This window comes from Cupressus sempervirens, chromosome 3, assembly GCF_028749045.1.
Source record: "Cupressus sempervirens isolate cs-2001-9-10 chromosome 3, ASM2874904v1, whole genome shotgun sequence".
NCBI lineage: Eukaryota > Viridiplantae > Streptophyta > Pinopsida > Cupressales > Cupressaceae > Cupressus > Cupressus sempervirens.
The window spans coordinates 967,778,197-967,796,230 of record NC_143120.1 but is presented as its reverse complement, the minus strand read 5'-3'; the positions used below and the strand labels follow the sequence as shown (position 1 = coordinate 967,796,230).

The window sequence follows — 18,034 nt, the reverse complement described above, 5'->3', positions numbered from 1 at the left end:
GCTCACTAACCTTTTTCTTAAGCAATTCAAAAGCTTCATTTGTTAATTGACTCCATGCAAACGTACACTTCCTCCCTCCTTTAATAGTTTCTATCATAGGAGCACATATATGACTGAAATTTCTTATGAATTTCATATAAAATGTAGCAAGACCATGAAAGCTCCTAACATCTCCGACTATTTTTGGGGGTGGCCATGATAGTGTAGCACTTAACTTATCTCTATCCATCTTCAAGCTACCTTGGGAGATCACAAAACCAAGATATGTCAACTCCTCTTGCATGAAAAAACACTTTTCCAAATTTATTACCAATTTTTCCTCATGAAGTCTTCTCAAAACCATGTCAATGTGCTCTAGGTGTTCTTCCTTTGTATTGCTAAAAGCTAATATGTCATCTAAATATACTATGATGAACTTGCCATTGAAATCTTTGAGTATTTCATTCATTAGTCTCATGAAGGTACTAGGAGCATTAGAGAGCACAAATGACATTACCTTCCATTCATATGATCCATCATTGGTTTTGAATGTTTTCTTCCAGTCATCTCCAACTCTTATCCTTATTTGATGGTACCTACTTTTTAAGTTAATCTTGCAGAAATACTTTGCACCTCTTAAATGATCAAGCAAATCTTCAATTATTGGCATTGTAAACCTATATCTAATTGTAATCTTATTAATGGCTCTAGAATAAACATATAACCTCTAGGTTCCTTCCTTCTTGGGTGCCAAAATAGCAAGTACAACAAATGGGCTTAAGTTTTTCATAATCAAGCCAGAATCGAGTAATTCCTTTACTTGTCTAGCAATCTCCTCATTTTCTTGAGGTGTCATCTTGTACTAAGCCTTATTGGGTAAAGTAGCTCTAGGAATGAAATCAATACAATGACTAATGTCTCATATAGGTGGTAAAGACTTTGGCATACCTTCTGAAATCAAACCTTCATACTTATCCAAAAGTTCTTTCACTTCATTAGGAATTGCCTTCTTTTTTTTAGCCTTCTTTCTGTCATTTCCAACAGGTTCTTGTGATTGTGGATTAGGCATCAAAAGAAAATAAGGCTTAGGTTCATTCTTCGTGTTCTGTAAGAATTCCTTTTTATCAACCACCATAATTTTTGCTTCCCTCTCTTTATGTTCTTCCACTTCTTCATGATCAATAAATGGAATCAATCTAATCACCTTTCCATCTTTCTTGATGGTGTATATATTGAGTTTTCCATCATGTTGTGCCTGCAAATCATACTACCAAGGCCTACCAAATAATAGGTGGCATGCATCCATGTCAGTTATATCACACAAAATTTTTTCCGTATACTTTCCAATATGAAAATCAACCCATGCTTGCTCTTTTACAGGAGTCTGTTGACCCTTTGTTAGCCATGAAACCTTATAAAGAAAAGGATGAGGCATTCTCCTAAGTTTAAACTACTAAACCATCTCAAGAGAAGTTAAATTCTCAATAGATCCTGAGTCAGTAATGACTTTACATACCTTACCTTTGGATTTTCAAGTAGTCCTAAAGATAGTTTTCCTTTGTGGTGGTTCTATGGTAGTTTTCCTTTGTGGTGGTTCTATGGTAGTAGGCACTTTTAAAAGTGTTCTTTTCATCATTAAACTTTCTCCTCTTTCAGGTACACTATCTAAATCAGCCATCTCCTTCTCTTGGGATTCCTCATCTTGTACAAAAGGTGTTCTTCTTTCACCATGTGAACTTGAACTAGCTCTATTCGGACACCTAGATGCATAATGTCCCTCCTTATTGCAATTTAAACAAATAATTGGACTTGCCCTTCTACCACCAAATCCACCTCTTGAATTGCCTCTTCTACCTCTGAATTTTCCTTTGCTTTGACTGGTTTCTTGCTTTATCTCCTTATGATCTTCATGGTTTTGTCCTCTTCATTGGAAATTTCCTCTTCCCCTTTGATTTCTTCCTCTTCCTTTGTTATTTCTTTCTTACCTTTTTTCCAATTTCACTTCCACCATCAATGCTAGTTGATAACATTTTTGTACTGTATCAAGACACAATAAATTAAGTTCTTCTTGAATGTTCAACCTCAATCCATTGAGATATCTAGCAACTTTTACACTTTCACATTCACTCTGCTTTACCCTTAGGGTTAATTTTTGGAATTCTTTAGTATAGGCTGTGACATCTAGCTCCTTTTGTCTTAAACTTTGTCTCCTTCGATGAAGTTAGATTTCATAATCCTCAAGTAAGTATGTTTCTCTCACCTTGGTACACATCCTTTCTCATGAATTTATCATGTTCTTACCTTCTTTGACCCTTTCTCCTTGAGTGAAATTCCACCAAGTGAGGGTTGGTCCCTTCAACTTGAACTTGGCAATTTTTACATTGTCCTTTTCTACTATATTATCACAACCAAAAATGGTTGTTCAAGGCTTCTATCCAATCTACAATAGCATCAACATCCATCTTTCCCGAGAAGATGGGTAGGTCACCATTGGCATCCTTCTTGCCAACTCTTTCAAGGGCTTCTATGAAGTATCTCTAGTCTACAAGTAAGTTAACCACCTCCTGCTTAGGGGTATCCTCTTCTTCCCTTTCTTCCTCTTTCTCTAAGGAAACCTTTTCTCTCTTTTCCATCCAGCCCTTCGACTTCTCAAATTCATCTAATAACAACTTTTTTTTTTCCTCATGTTCTTGCATCTTCTTTGCCAGTTCAACATTGGTGATCATGTTTGATACTTAAGCTTTTGACTCTGACCCGAACATAAAATCTAATTTCCTAAGGAGCTTTTTCCAAGCTTTGATACCAAAAATGATGCAAAGATAAATTTAATGGAAGCAAAAACAAAAGGAACCAGCACCAGCAAGAGATAGATGATAAAATTCTTCTAATTGATTAATTAGATGAACAGTATATACACTTGCTCTCCTATAGGTTTCTTCTCCCCTAACTTCGTATCCAAAAAAAATTGACCTAAACCTATACCTAAAAACTCTATTTATATTTGCTAGGACGGTCTACAGAACATTCTAGATTATTACAAAATAGGAAAATCAACCCAAAGAGACTTCCTGCCAAACAACTTACAGAATACTCTAGATCAATATAGAATAGGGAAGAATGACCCCACAATGATTTGAACGAATCCCAAGAAAAGATCTTATCCTAATGACAAAATTGGGATAAATTCTTCATGCAGAAATCATGTCCAAAATATTTTATGTGGGTACCACATACTCCCTAGTTCATAGAATTGAGTCATGCGATATGTATGGTCATTTATTTAGTTCATAGAATTGACTCATGTGATATATAAGGTCATCATTAAATTTGTTATCTTTCCCCCTCTATCTTCTCTTCTACTACAACTAAATATAGGAAAGGTAGGTTAAACTCTAACTCACACACTTTTCTTCACTTTTCTTAGAAGAAATGTAGATAAATTTGAATTTGAACCATGCATTTATAATTCATAAAAGTAACTCATGTGGCTAGAACCTCCACTGTTTCTTCTCTTCCCATTCTAATAACAAATATAAGAAAGGTAGGTTAGAATTTTCTATAATTAAATTATGTCACATGATTTATTTTTAAATCATTTTTTAATCAGAGAATATTTGAACTTGACATCTTTTAGATGCATATCTTATCAACAAAGTCTAAAATACTTTGTTGTCTAGACAACAAAAAAAAAATGCATATCTTACTAGCAAACTAAAATATTGTATTGTCCAAACAACAAACAAAAGGCATATCTTACTAGAAAACTAAAATACTTTGTTGTGTAAACAACAAACAAAAAATGCTTATCTTACTAGCAAACTAAAATACTCTGTTGTCTATAAAAAAAAATTTAAAAATGCACATCTTACTAGCAAACTAAAATATTGTGTTTTCTAAACAACAAACAAAAAATACATATCTTACCAATGAACTGAAATACTTTTTTGTCTAAACAACAAACAATAAATGAGTTGCATATCTTACCAACAAACTAAAGCACTTATTTTGTTATGTATTTTATTTATTTATTTGGTTTTTTATGTTCTTATTTTATTCTTTTATTTTATGTGTATTGATCTTATTCTTATTGGGCGTCTATATTCATATTTTTTGTTTTATGTATTGGCTATCTCTTATTTTATTTGTTGCTTCCTAGGGAATATTTTCCTTTCATTGTCACTTGTTATTCTCTCCTTACATCTCTCCTATCCTTTCCTTTCTTTTATTTTGCTTGGTCTTCTACTTCTCTTACTTTCTCATGATGTTCTCTTTCTCTTATGTTGGTGATGGATCATAGAGTGCGATCCAAAACTTGGATATGAAAAATATTCACATAATCAAATCTAGAAACATAATTGAGAAAGTTTATAATATGGGAGGATTTGAAATGAGGAGCGTTGGGAGGAGTGGGAAGAGTTCTACTAGGGATTCTTGTGTGAGATAATCTAGAGATGGAAAAGGGGAATCATCTGAAGATGGGCCTAATTGATGGGAGGATATGTATGTGCCCATTTGGTTGGCTTCCAACAAAGATGGTCTATGGAGGGTTGGGTGTTTTGGGGTGTATTGGGTGTATGATGTGGAGAAGAAGGCCAGAGGATTTGGGATGTGTTGGACAATGGTGTTTTTTAATTTCCTTTGTTCCAGCGAGAGTATTTTTTGTGGCTAGAGATTTTTGGTGGGAAATCCTACTACAATATTGTTGGTGTACACTTGGAGCTAGGGTATTTCGTAGTGGGTAATATTCGCAAATTGGCTAATTTTAGAAGAAAAAAAATCTAATAATTTAGTTCTTTAAAATTTTTAAAATATTTTATTTATTTTAAAGTTAGTTCTTAAAAAAATTAAATGATGTAAGATTCTCTAGTTAAACAATAGAAATTATTTTATTTTTCAAAATAATGTAATATTCTTCAATTTTTTTATATCTTTGTGTGGAGGGGGTTTGCTTAAAGTTTACCATGCTTGTGGCAGTTAGGGAGCTCCCCTATTGGGTCGCTTGAATTTCTTGGGTTTTGTTACAGTGTCTCCCTAATCTAGGGGTCTGGTGGTGTTTTTTGGTGGGTCATTTTGGGTCTCTCTTTTTTGCTTATTCCTAGAGGCTTGGTTATTTTTTGGTGAGATTGTTGGTACATCTTACTTAGTCTCATATTTAGGCTCTCCTTTTCTACAATTTTCCTTTTGGATGAAGAGTGGATACTGTTAGCTTTCAAAGGCCCTCCTTTGATCTTTGTTTTTGGTTAAGAGTTTGTTTCTTTTGTGTGGGTTTTCTCACCATTAGATTCTGTAACCTTCTTCTTTTGATCTTGTGGTAGACTTTGTATTCTCTCCTATTTCAACCCTTGCATATTTCTTTAGAGGTGAAGTCTCTCCATTGGCCTCAATGGCTCTTATTGAAGGTTATTTCCCATTGTTGTCTCTCAAAACTCTACTTTTATTGCAGTAGAGATATCATCTTTTGAGATGGTGATATACTATGTGGGCAATGTTGATGGGGGGCTAGATATGCTAGATCTATTTTCTATTGCTTGGTAGGGTGGTTTTAGAAGAGGTCTTCTTTAGGTATGTTCTTCCTCTCTATTTTCTCTATCAAGGTGGGTGTAGGGGAGCTTTAGCTATTACTTATGGAATGAATATTCACGAATGGGTTGTATTATTTCATGAAATTACTTACATGACCAATGTGAGTTTTGACCATCATGGATAACATTAAGGCATCAACCAAGGTAGATTGACCTTAGAACACATGGTAGAATTTTATAATGTGATGGTAAGATTAATAAATTGCAAATTATTATCTAATCATAGCCAACAAGTAGATGGAGATTGGTGAATATAATAGTCTACAAAGAATGACTTGAATATCAATATTTTAAAAAATGTTTAACTTTTCTAAATGTACTGAAAGAACAAGAATAGATTAAATTAAAAAATATGAACTTGATAGCTCATTACACTTTTTTTTTTTTTTTTAATTACACTAGCCAATGTCACCTAAAAATCTTATTTCTATTCATAATCATTCTTGGACAACAACAATAAGAGAAACACAACCAACATCCAATGTGGTATTATTATCTAAAGTTGCAACATCGTGTTGAATTTCCTATTTCTTGACCAACTAGAGTTGTTCATGAAAAGTACAAAAAATGCTTTTAATCTCATTTTTAGCATGTAAATTATCTCTAAAGATTTCTAAGAAGCTTGGCATTTAAAGTGAGAGACTCCAACAAAATGTTTCATTTTCAATTTGGAATGCTTAGGTGTTTAAAAATAGCAAAATAATGAACCTTTGAGATGAATTTAAGGACCATTTACCTACATAATTGAGTGATAATATTATGTAAAAGGAGAGATATTCAAATGCATGAGATTTGGGCATTAGGTAAGGAGGAAAGGGATTACTACATGCTCCGGACATGAGGAAAAAAATACAAGTGATGCTTTATGATATTTACATGTAGCACAAAAATGAGTGAACATAGGGGATGAAGGAATATGAGGCAATTACCAATGAGAAGTTAAACATGAATAGTTTTCCATGCAAAAAGCTAACTCGAGGGATCTTCTTTGGACTTCTAAATTCGAAGACAACACTTGTTCAATTTTTTTTTCAATTGAATTTGTATTTTCTATATTTGATTTTTTATGAAATTAGTTTTTTGTAAATAATAATTTGAATAAAATGGTAGAAATGTAAATGGACCTTTTTAGTCTATTATACAAGGTGACATGTTTTTAAGTCTATTATTTCATGTACAATGGCTTTCAATAATTTTTGTTTATTGTTAAGTCAATTTATAATGAATCTGCCACTTAGGGGAGATAACTCAATAATTTGGCACCCAAACTTCCCACTTCTGAAAGTCTTGCATGGAAATTCAAATCACTCCGAGTTTTTATAACTACTTACTTGGGAAGTTGCCTGCATATAATTAAGGTTTTAAGTCCACATTATAAAAAATCATATGACATCAAATTGTGTTTTGCCAAGGTGTCCAAAAAGGCTCGAAACAAAGTGAGACTAATAAATGTTGATTGAGTTTTGTTTTATTGGTGCACTAATGAGACATCGCATGATTCTCTTCTCCTTAGATCTAAGGAAAATGTTTCTTTAAAAAATGGGTAGCCTTCATGTCAATGATAACAACTATAGAGCCATCACTATTGGTGCAATATAGTAGGAACATTGAGTATTTTACCAATGAGTTGTATCACAAATGTTAGAATACACTTAAAATGTGAATATATAAAATGTTCTTAATATTCATCTTTAAATGATAGTCCAAATGATGAGCATTCATAGTGCAAGGAAATAAGTGAATAAACATCATGCATACCAATAATTCACAAATAGATTTTTTTTTCTAAGTGAGACCTTCATGAAACATAATAAAAATGGTGTTGAAGACATTGTTGAAGCAAAATCTTCTATTATTGAATTAATCAAAACATCTCTTCATAACGTTAATGCCATTCAAATCCTTGTGTACTGTATAACCCTTTTCTGTTTGGCTACCATGACTAAACATTAATCTAGAACTTTGTGTCACTCTAGTACAATGATCATTTTGGTAGAAACCACATGTGATATTTGATTATTTTGTACAAATCTTAAGTGTGCCCTCCCCACACTTTAATACTCTCCATAGCTTGAGAAGCCTGCACCAAGGATGCATTACATCATTGATGAAAATGATTCGATATGCTTTTGAATTTCCATATTAAAATATGGAATAAACTTTTAATTTGTTTTATAAAATTTGCATTAAAATTTTGATCGTATATTACCTCTTTTCTCCATTTGGTTCTAAATGTAATAATGCATAGAATAATTAGTTCCACAGATCATTCCAGACCAGATTCCCTACATTTTCACAATATATTACATAATAACACTCAAATAACACAAGAGAACTGTAGCTTAAATATCATAGAAATGAACATTATCTTCATTCCAAAATCAAAATAATAACCCAGCAAACAGCCCAGGGGAACTTCAAAAATGTAATAACATGCTAAGTTAATATATGCTACTAGAGCTTGCCAGCCTGCCCCCACTGCTATACCTGTGAGAATCCATTTAAATGTTTCTTATAATCATTTATTTATTCCATATAAGTAAACCTCAGTAACTAATAAGAGTAAGTCTTACTCACCCCCCAAAACAGGCTGTATGCTGTTTAAAAGCATAGTAATAGCAAGTACAGGTGCAAGGTTTGAAACGGCTTTCATCACATCTTCACTATTAGTAAACGCTACTGCAAACTTATTTCTAGTAATAAAGATTACAGCCATTAAAATGGCTCCTATTGTAAACACTGTTCCAAGAACAATAATCACTGCAAATTCCGCAGCTCTCGGATGCCCAGCTCCAAATTCATTGGCAACTCTTACGCTGAGTATTCATGAAAAAAAAGTTTTCTTAAATTCCTTTGCTTTGTAGTGTACATAATATTAAATAATATTATTACTTCTCGTTTGAAGTACATACGACACATTATGTACTTGAATAGATAAATTTATAATGAATTCATATTAAAAAAAGATAAGAGCGTATCTGATGGCAATATTGAATCCCAGAGATATCATGGTCTCCCATCCCATTAGATTCAAACTACATCATCAATCAAGTTTTGTCAATTAACCCAACCAATGGAAAGATATAAGTGGTGAAAATTCGAAGCAAAGAGTGGACCTATACATACCATATAGAAATAGCATCCACTGAAATGGTTGGATTTTTTAGATAGCCGGCCAAAAGTATCAGAATGAAAAGATACCAGAGCTCCAAACTATCATAAATGTCAAACAAATATATATTTCAAACAGTGAGCATCACCCTATATAAAACCTAGAAAACTAATAGCTTTGAAGCTACCACAACATAACACCAGATGCCAAAGAAAGGCGTATGAAAGCCCCAAGGTCGTGAAAAGCAACCCAAGAAAAAAATGCTTCCTTACTTGCATCTACCGCTCAGTACGTACACTAGTTCTGACAAGGCGATGATCTACCAAGAGATATCCGGCACTCACTATCATGGGGCAGGACATAGTCATTATGACACTTCAAGACGGTATTGTACATGTACAAATTGTAAACTAAAACGTGACACTCATAGAGACAGACAGCCTGCTGTTTGGACGTAGCCTTCAAAGAATGTTTGGTGGTGCTACCAGATAGTCAAATGGTGTGCACAACTACTCAAATAGATTATCAAGTTTCTTTCTCTTACTGCTTCATCAAATAGTTTATTCACTTATAAAATTCAAATTAAAATAAAACACCATTCGGAAATGACAGGTACTGTCTGACAAGGCGGGGTCGTCTGACAACGCACACGGCAGGAATACGGGACTGAACGAAATCGGGCATCCGGGCAGTCGAACGAACTGCCTGGATAGCCGTTGCCCTGATGGTGGAGGTATCTGAAAAGGCTGTGTGTGATGCACGTACAGCTATTGGTGTTTTCTTAACCATGAAAATATCATTTTGAAACACTGATTATCCGAGGCAATATGGGCGGTGACTTATATCTTATCCCTCTTTCACATAAAAATATTGTATCTAAAGGAGGCGAGGCTATAGGTGTTTGATTTGAAAGCATAGTTAAGATTTTACATAAATATTTTATTAATAATTCTTATTTTCTCAGAGTCTCACCATTGGTGCAGTGGCTATCAAGCCCACTTTAAATCTTGTTTGTTTATTGAAGAGAATTTGTAAAACTATTATTAATGAAAAATGACAATTTTGACCAATGAGATTGCTTGCTTCAAAAGAAAGTTTATCGTAATTGATTGCATTGCAAAGTTTTTTTCTACTAATTTTTTTTTCTAATAAATAGAGAATCCAACTTCAAATAAGATCCACTTTCTATTATCAGTAGGGAATTGTAGCTTAATGAAACCATACCTTATTTCAAGGTCATTCATATTAATTCAACAAAAAAATTTAAATCTTCTACAAATGCATTCTAAATTAAGAACTTATTGTTATAGACTTCAAACTAATTCAACAAAACCATTTTAAGTTTCATAACATGCATTGATGCAATCTTAACGTGAACACATTCTTGATGTAGATTCTTTCAAAATCAATTTCATAGTGGTCTAGAAAGAACATACTTTTCTCGCTTTTGAGCTTAAATTCAAATTTTGGTTGAATTGGGATGGGTATGAACAATGCAATTATTTACCAATTCCCTTTTGATTCATGTCATTCAATGAGCTAATAACTAATGTTTAAGAGCTTATGTATGACCTATCTGCATCATTCTTGAGATTATCCATAGGTTTGGTTAGGATTGATCAATCTTAAATTAAAAATTTAAATTGTGTGAATATATTTTTGGTATGTATTTCAAGCCAAATATGATGAACCATGTTCTTAATCATTTATAACAAGTCTCAAAACACATGTAACAACAAAGTCCAAACATTTACTTGATTACATCATTCTTATTAATCAAAGAATAGGTTACTATAAAAATTATAATTGTAATGATTGAAACTAGATAAAAATAAAATGCTAATCATCTATAAAAAGTGATAAGGATCCAAGCATGGAGTACTAAATTTTTTGTAGCTAGTTTAGGAAGAATTCAAAGATGCCATCTCCATAGTTAGAAGTTATGCAAAGAGCATTAGGTGGGCTTTTAGCAAGCAATTATCCTTAAGGAGGATTAATAGTTCCTTCAAAAGATGAGTACACCGTAATACATTAAATACTACACATGACATGTCCATTTCTTATTAGCATCTTCTAGGTCACCAAGACTGATTAAGAACATTTTCAGTTTAAATGAAATAAAGGGGAGTGCAATATGTCATCATATTCTACAACCACTAATATTACCTCCAATTATAGATAGATATAATAGATTTAGATGAGAGCATGCAATAGTTGAGAATGTTCTAAAAGTTATATCAGTTTTTTATTTTATGTTCAATATTTGTAATAATATGACACTAACATCTATTGCAAATTTAAATTTGTTGGGATTGATCATGTAATGATAATTGAATGAAATGTATTTATTAGATGAAAAAAAAACATATTATGTGATGTCACATTGATACACTAATGAAACAAGACTTGGGACACAACTATTTGCAAAATGTTTTAACTACTTTCTCTCCCCTAAGTACATAAAAGGACTCTCATTATCTCAATGCAAGAAAACAAGATAAGACTAGACTAAATCTAAAGAGTGAATTATGTATGAGTTTCATAGTCACTCATAAAACATACTTATGCAATCTATATTTTGACTTTGAATACCCCACATTGGCATGCACATGTCAACACTAGAACGAAAAGTAGAAACTTATTATAAAAATTAAAAATAAAAACTCTTAGAAACAAACCATATATTCCATTCATTTTCACTTCTATTGAAGACCTTTTTAATAAAATTATAGAAGAATCTTATCAACCCACAAAAAAGATGGAATTGCATTACAATTGGTATACATTGCATAAAAAAATTATAAGCTACACTATTGTCTTTTTCAATAAATATTAAAATTAAAAATTTATGATTCATGCTATATGTGGATCATAGGAGGAATTCTTACCTACTTATACCTAGTTCAATTTCAAACTCATAATATCAGCATAATCAAATTCTTTCAATTTCAAACTCAACGAAGTTGGAGTTCTAGATTAATTAATTCTATGTAGAGATATATAGGTTGACTCTAGTGAACCTCATTGCATATTAGTCTTTGGAATTTGATGATAAAAACTTCTTTATTTAAAGAGTTATGTTTGGTTGAGAAAACAATTTTTAATCTAGATTATTTTCCTTTCTCAACTAAGTGCCTTCCAACATTTTTGTTGAGGATGCTACTAATAGTAATCAATTTTTTTAAATCTAATTTAGGTACCTATTAAGATTTATAGTCCATGTTGGGTGTGAGAGAGTAAAATTTATCCATTAATCCTAATATTGTGTTGGGTTTCTCAATCATGTTGATGGGTAAAATGGGCAGAAATTTGTGAAAATTAAGATTTGTTTTGGAGCTTCCTTTGAAAGTCACTTGTGCTAAATGAAAGTTACAACACATGGGAAAACATAATGATAGAGATAAAATTCTATCCATACACATGGGTATCTTGGAAATATAGTGATAAGATGATTATAATCTCTTCTTGATTTGAACATGAGTCTAGATTTACTCTCTAGATCTAGGGTAGAAATGATTAGCTAAAGTAGTAGTGATAATTACTGTTGTAGTCTTTGTTTATTAATATCCTATCTTAAATTATTACTAAACTACTAAAAAATAATTCTCACCTAATATAAAAAAACAACACAACTGCAATGTCACCAATAAAAAATGGAAAAAAAATTACAACCCAATAACATAATATTTCTAGATAAAACATCCCTAACAGATGAGGAATTATATCAATGTCAACAAATCAAGATATCTAGACTTCCTTGCCTCTTACTAGCACAACTCCACCAAGCTCCCAATTCCTCTTACTGATATTCCTTCATTGCTATCATTGCACCCTTGCTAATACTATAAGACTATTTTCTATTACTATAAATACTTCATAAACTTGTATTCTCCAAATATTCTCCTTAGCCCCTTGTATGCTACCGTTGTTGGAAAACTAATGACTGAAATTGATTCTCAATCAACGATTGGGATTAAAAATAACCTAAAAACCAATAACGAAATTGGTTGCAAGGTGTTAGTAGGAAAATCAAAAAGATCATTAAATAATTATCTCCACCTTAACAAATATTGTTTTAGAAAAAATTATTTACTATTGCTCAGAAAATGGACAAATAAATGTCTTAAATAACTACCTAACTAACACTTCCCTCTTAGTGAGGAAGTTGTTCAGCATGACACCTAACTTTGAAGAAGATAAATTTTTCCTTCCCCAATGCTTTAGTCAGAATGTCCACTACCTACTCCTTACTAGGTATTTATTATAGTTGAACAACCCCTCATTGTACACAATCTTTGATGAAGTGATATATGATGCCTATATGTTTAGATCTATCATGAAACACTAGATTCTTAGGCAACTTGATGCAACTTTGATTTTCACAATGTATATAGTAGTCTCAAATTTGTCACCAAACAAGGGCACTAACAACTTCCAAAGCCATATATCTTCACATATTACCATGCTTTCTACTTTGTATTCTATTTCTACTAAACTTATCACCACATACTTATGATTCTTGCTAAATCAAGATACTACTCTTGATCACAAACTGAAACAACACCCTAAAGTGCTCATTTTGTCCATTGTACTACCTGCCCAATCTCTATCAGCATAGCCTATCAATATAATTCCTTCACCACAAACATATCTAATCTCATACTCAATTGTACCACATAAGTAATGCAACACATGCTTAGTCATTATCTAATGCATTCTCTTTGGTTTAACCATGAATTGACTAAGAGAGTTTATTGCAAATTCTATATTTGGCCTGGTGTTTTCCAAATACATAAGAAAACCAATCAAGTGCCTATTTAAGGAGGGGTCTACATCCTTTTCCCTGAATGTATCTACCTTCCTCTAGTTCATGATCATGGGTTTAGGCACGACTTTGCAATCCTCCATCCCAAATGTCTTTAAGATTTCAATGTAATATTTCCCTTTAATAAAGAAAATCTCTCCATCTGTTCACCACACCTCCATGTATAGAAAGTAGTGCATAAGTCCCAAATTGTTCATCTTGAACTATTTTGCAAGGTCCCTCTTGGAATCATCTGTGTGCCCTAGTGAACCTATAAGAAATAAGTCATCCACATATAGAACAAGAATGAGAATCTCACCCCAATTACCAAGTAATAGAGATTATCATCTACCTCACTCTTCACAAAGCCCATTTCCTACAAGTATATATCAATGCACTCATACCATACTCTAGGAGCTTGCTTAGGTCTGTACAAGGCTCCCTTCAATTTGCACACATAGGTCTCTTTTTTGTGTGCTATAAAGCTTTCTCATTTTTCTATGTATACCTCGTCCTTCAACTTACCATTAAGGAATATTGTCTTCACATCTATTTGATGGATATACCATTCAATTTATGCTACAAATGATATCACAACTCATATAGAAGTATACCTAGCCACTAGAGAAAATATTTCCTCGTAGTCTATTCTCTCCCTTTAAGAGAACCCCTTGTCCAAAACATTACCTTGTACTTTTTGATGCTACCATCTGCACCGTGCTTTATTTTATAGATCAGGTGTGATCCAATTATTGCCTCATCTGCGGGTCTAGATACTACCTCCCAAACATCATTGTACGTTATTGATGAACATTCTTCAACCATAGCATCTTACCATACCTGATATTATGTAGCTTAATAATAGATAGAAGACTCACTATCTACTAATTGACTAACTAATACCACATAGTCATTAAACTTGGCTGGTTATCTCTATTGTCTAGTATTGTTCCTAAGTACTTCCACAAAATCCTGAGTATCCCTTTGTATGTCTTGAACCTCTTGGTCCCTACTACCAATTGTAGAGGGTAAAATATCAACCTCCATGTCTTCTTGATACATTTTCTACTACACTAGTTTCTCCACATTCTGTTAATCTTCACCACCTAAGCCTACACTTGTATTAATTGTAACTATACTTGATCTTTTCTGCCCTTGACTTAGTCTTGGAGCTTCTATGGGTTTCTCATTGTGATCATCTGCTAGCCAATCTCTACCTTCTAAATGCCTTGTCCTCCATGAACTTGACATTGCGACTAAAAATAATTCTTATGGTCTTGAGGATAAAAATCACATATACCTTTGACATTTTATTGTACCCAAAAAAGTACCCTCTCTTTGTAGTTTGATCTAACTTTGAACATGTATCATTTGGAATATGACAATATGCCAAACTCCCAAATATCTTGAACTTATCAACATCTTCCTTCTTCCCTATGAAAGCTTCCTCTAGTGTCATCTTCCCTAGCACCTTATGGGGAATCCTATTCTGAACATGTAAATCATTGTACTACACACCTCTTCCCATAAGTACCATGACATGTACTAGTCATGTAACATAGCCCTTTCTACCTCCAATCTACAATGGTTCTTCCTCTCAACTACTTCAATCTACTATGGATTGTAATGAACAATCCACTCTCTCTTGATTCCTTCCTTGATATAGAACTCTTGAAAGACATTTCTTTTGTACTCGCCTGCAATATTTGATCAAAGAACCTTTATATTTCTTCTTGTCAAGTTCTCCATAAGATCCTTAAACTCTTGGACGTGACTAAAAACCTCATCATTTGTCTTGAAGAAATATATTTAGTTTTTTGTAGAGAAATTATCAATAAAAGTAGTGTAGTACTCATATCCTTTGAGAGACTTTATCGACATTAGTCCACAAACTTTTGAATGTACTAGATCATGAATACCCTTAGATTTGGTGTCACTCCTTGAAAAATATTCTTACATAAACTTCCCCAAAACACATCCCTTACATACATCATCAAGCTTATTCTCACACCTGGAACACACATAATTGTCTCACAAAGTGATTTAAGTGCTCCATGATGAATATGACCCATCCTCCTATGTTGTAGCTATCAAAGATCTCTAGGACTATTGTTTCTCATGACTATCAAATTGCAGCCTATAAAGGTGACCACTCCTAAGTCCAATACTTATGGGTAACTTCCAATCCTTATGCTTGATCAGGACATGTGTCCCTAGAAAGAGTACATTATACCCCTTGTCTTTAAGGACAAATATGGAAAAAAGATTCATACCCAATCCTAGCACACACAACCACCATGAACTGCAATTATCTTTCCATTATCCCTCTGTAACTAAATAGTCCTTTTCCCAATTGGGTTCAGTTTGGACAAGTTTCCCATAGAGGTTTGGATACTAGCGGTCTCCTCCTTATAACTAGAGAAGTACTTTCTAACTCCTATCATATGAAATGACACCCCACTATCTATATACCAAATGCACTATGAGGGTGAGCTAACCATACAAGCTATGAGTACAAAGTAATCTTCCATTATATGAGAGAGTTCTTCTACACTTATTTAAGCCTCCACCTATCTCTCTCCCTTCTTTCTTTCTAGGAAATCACTAAAATAGTAATCATACTATTGACAACCAAAGAACTTGACCTTAGAATGGTCCTCCTCCTCCTCCTCCTCCTTCTAGCTTTTTTAGTTTGACCATTTGCTAGACCCCTTCCCCCTCACTTTTTTGACTCTTGTTGGCCTTATTGGAAAGACTTAGTCTAAGCTCCTCCTAAGTGAAATCACTCCATATTAGATCCCAACTTGGTAAGGTGTCTCATCCACTGACAACTTGAACAAAGACACCTCACTACTTAGTAAACCTATTTAGAGATATTCTCACTATCTTGTCATCACTGGGAGTATCTCCAACTACTGCTAACTCATCTTTAAAAGGTCTAAGCCTGCTAAGATAAATTTTAATGTCTTTTGCTAGGTTCATCTTGGTATTCTTCAACTTCTCTCTAAGAATAATATTCCTATTGGTGGAGGCATTCTAGTGTAAATTCAGAATAACATCCCACATCTTCTTCATTCTATCCAGCTCTAAGATATGTAGAACAATATGATCCTTGACACCATCATCATCGTGGTATCATCCTTCTTGTATGATGTAAGTTGTGTCGCATCCATAGGTATAGCTACAACACTAGGAACATAATCCCTACTACCATTCTCTTCCAACAATTAAGAATGTTTGGCCTTCCTGACACTTAAATTCAAGACACCATCAAATTTGTTCTTATCCCTCAAACCAATTGAGCCCATCTCAAGGGATTAAGGAAATAGTAAATCTAAAGAGACCGTAATAAGTTTTATAAACCCTTCATTTCTTTCCTAGGGAAAAAAATTTCTACTCTCAACACTACTTTGATACCATGTGAAAATTACGATTGCAGTCACTGATTATTAATCTCCTACCTCAAATGATTTGGCTGACACTAACTTAGAAATAGTTTTCCTTTGTTAACCAAGAGAACACGGTTAACACTACACATTCACAGAGTTCCTTTGGTAATAGAGTGAGCTTGGTTAACACTAGTTCCATCCAACATTTCCTTCATTAACCAAGTGAGCTTGATTAATACTCAACATTTGCAAACTTTCCTTTTGACACCTAAGTGAATTATTATTCTCTTACCTTAAATGATTATTTAACTACAATATTAATTCTCAACTAATTAAAAAAATAACACAACTATGAATTCACCAATAAAATACATAAATGAATTTGCAACATAATGACACAATTGTTTTGGAAAAATCATCCTTGGAAATACTCCTAAAGGAAAAATAGCTCCACAAATGAGGAATTGTATTAACTTCAACAAATAAAGAGATAAAAAATTAATTTCCTCTTACTGGTAGAACTCTGAAAATCTCCCAACATCTCCTTTTGATACTCCTATGTTGCTAACCCTAACACTATCATTGTGCCCTTGCTAACACTAAAAGACTATTTTCTATTACTGTAAATACTTCACAAACTTTTGTTCTTCAAATTTCCTCCTAATCCCCTTATATAATAGACTCATGTTTGAAAACCAATGGTTGGGATTGATTCTCAATCAATGACTAAGATGAAAAACAACCTAACAACCAATAACAAAATTGGTTGCATGGTGTTACTTGGGTACTTAGACAATTCATTAAATAATTGTCTCCACCTTAACAAATATTATTTTAGAAATAATTATTTACAATATTTTAGTAAATGCATAAAAAAATGTCTAAGCTAACTAACTAACTAATAGTGATGACCAAAAATTTTAAATGTTAAAGGGTGATTAAAAAATCCACGTCTGGTAATCAATGTTTCTTTTGCACTAATTGTTAGCATGAATTGTGATGATACTACATTGGAGAAGTATCCTAAGAATTGGAGAGTATTGACATGTTGCATTCATGACTATATTTGTCGTTGATGTCAACATAGCACAATTTTTGTAAAGAATGGATGAGCAGCAGACAAAGATATTGATGGTACAGACAATGGTTTGATTATCTGGTGATGTGC

General features: G+C 33.0%; 1 pseudogene; it reads right to left on the bottom strand.

Annotated features, from left to right (window-relative positions):
- Positions 1–7,593: 7,593 nt before the first annotated feature.
- LOC149569960 (protein DETOXIFICATION 30-like) lies at positions 7,594–9,462 on the bottom strand (annotated as a pseudogene).
- Between the last annotated feature and the right edge of the window lie 8,572 nt (positions 9,463–18,034).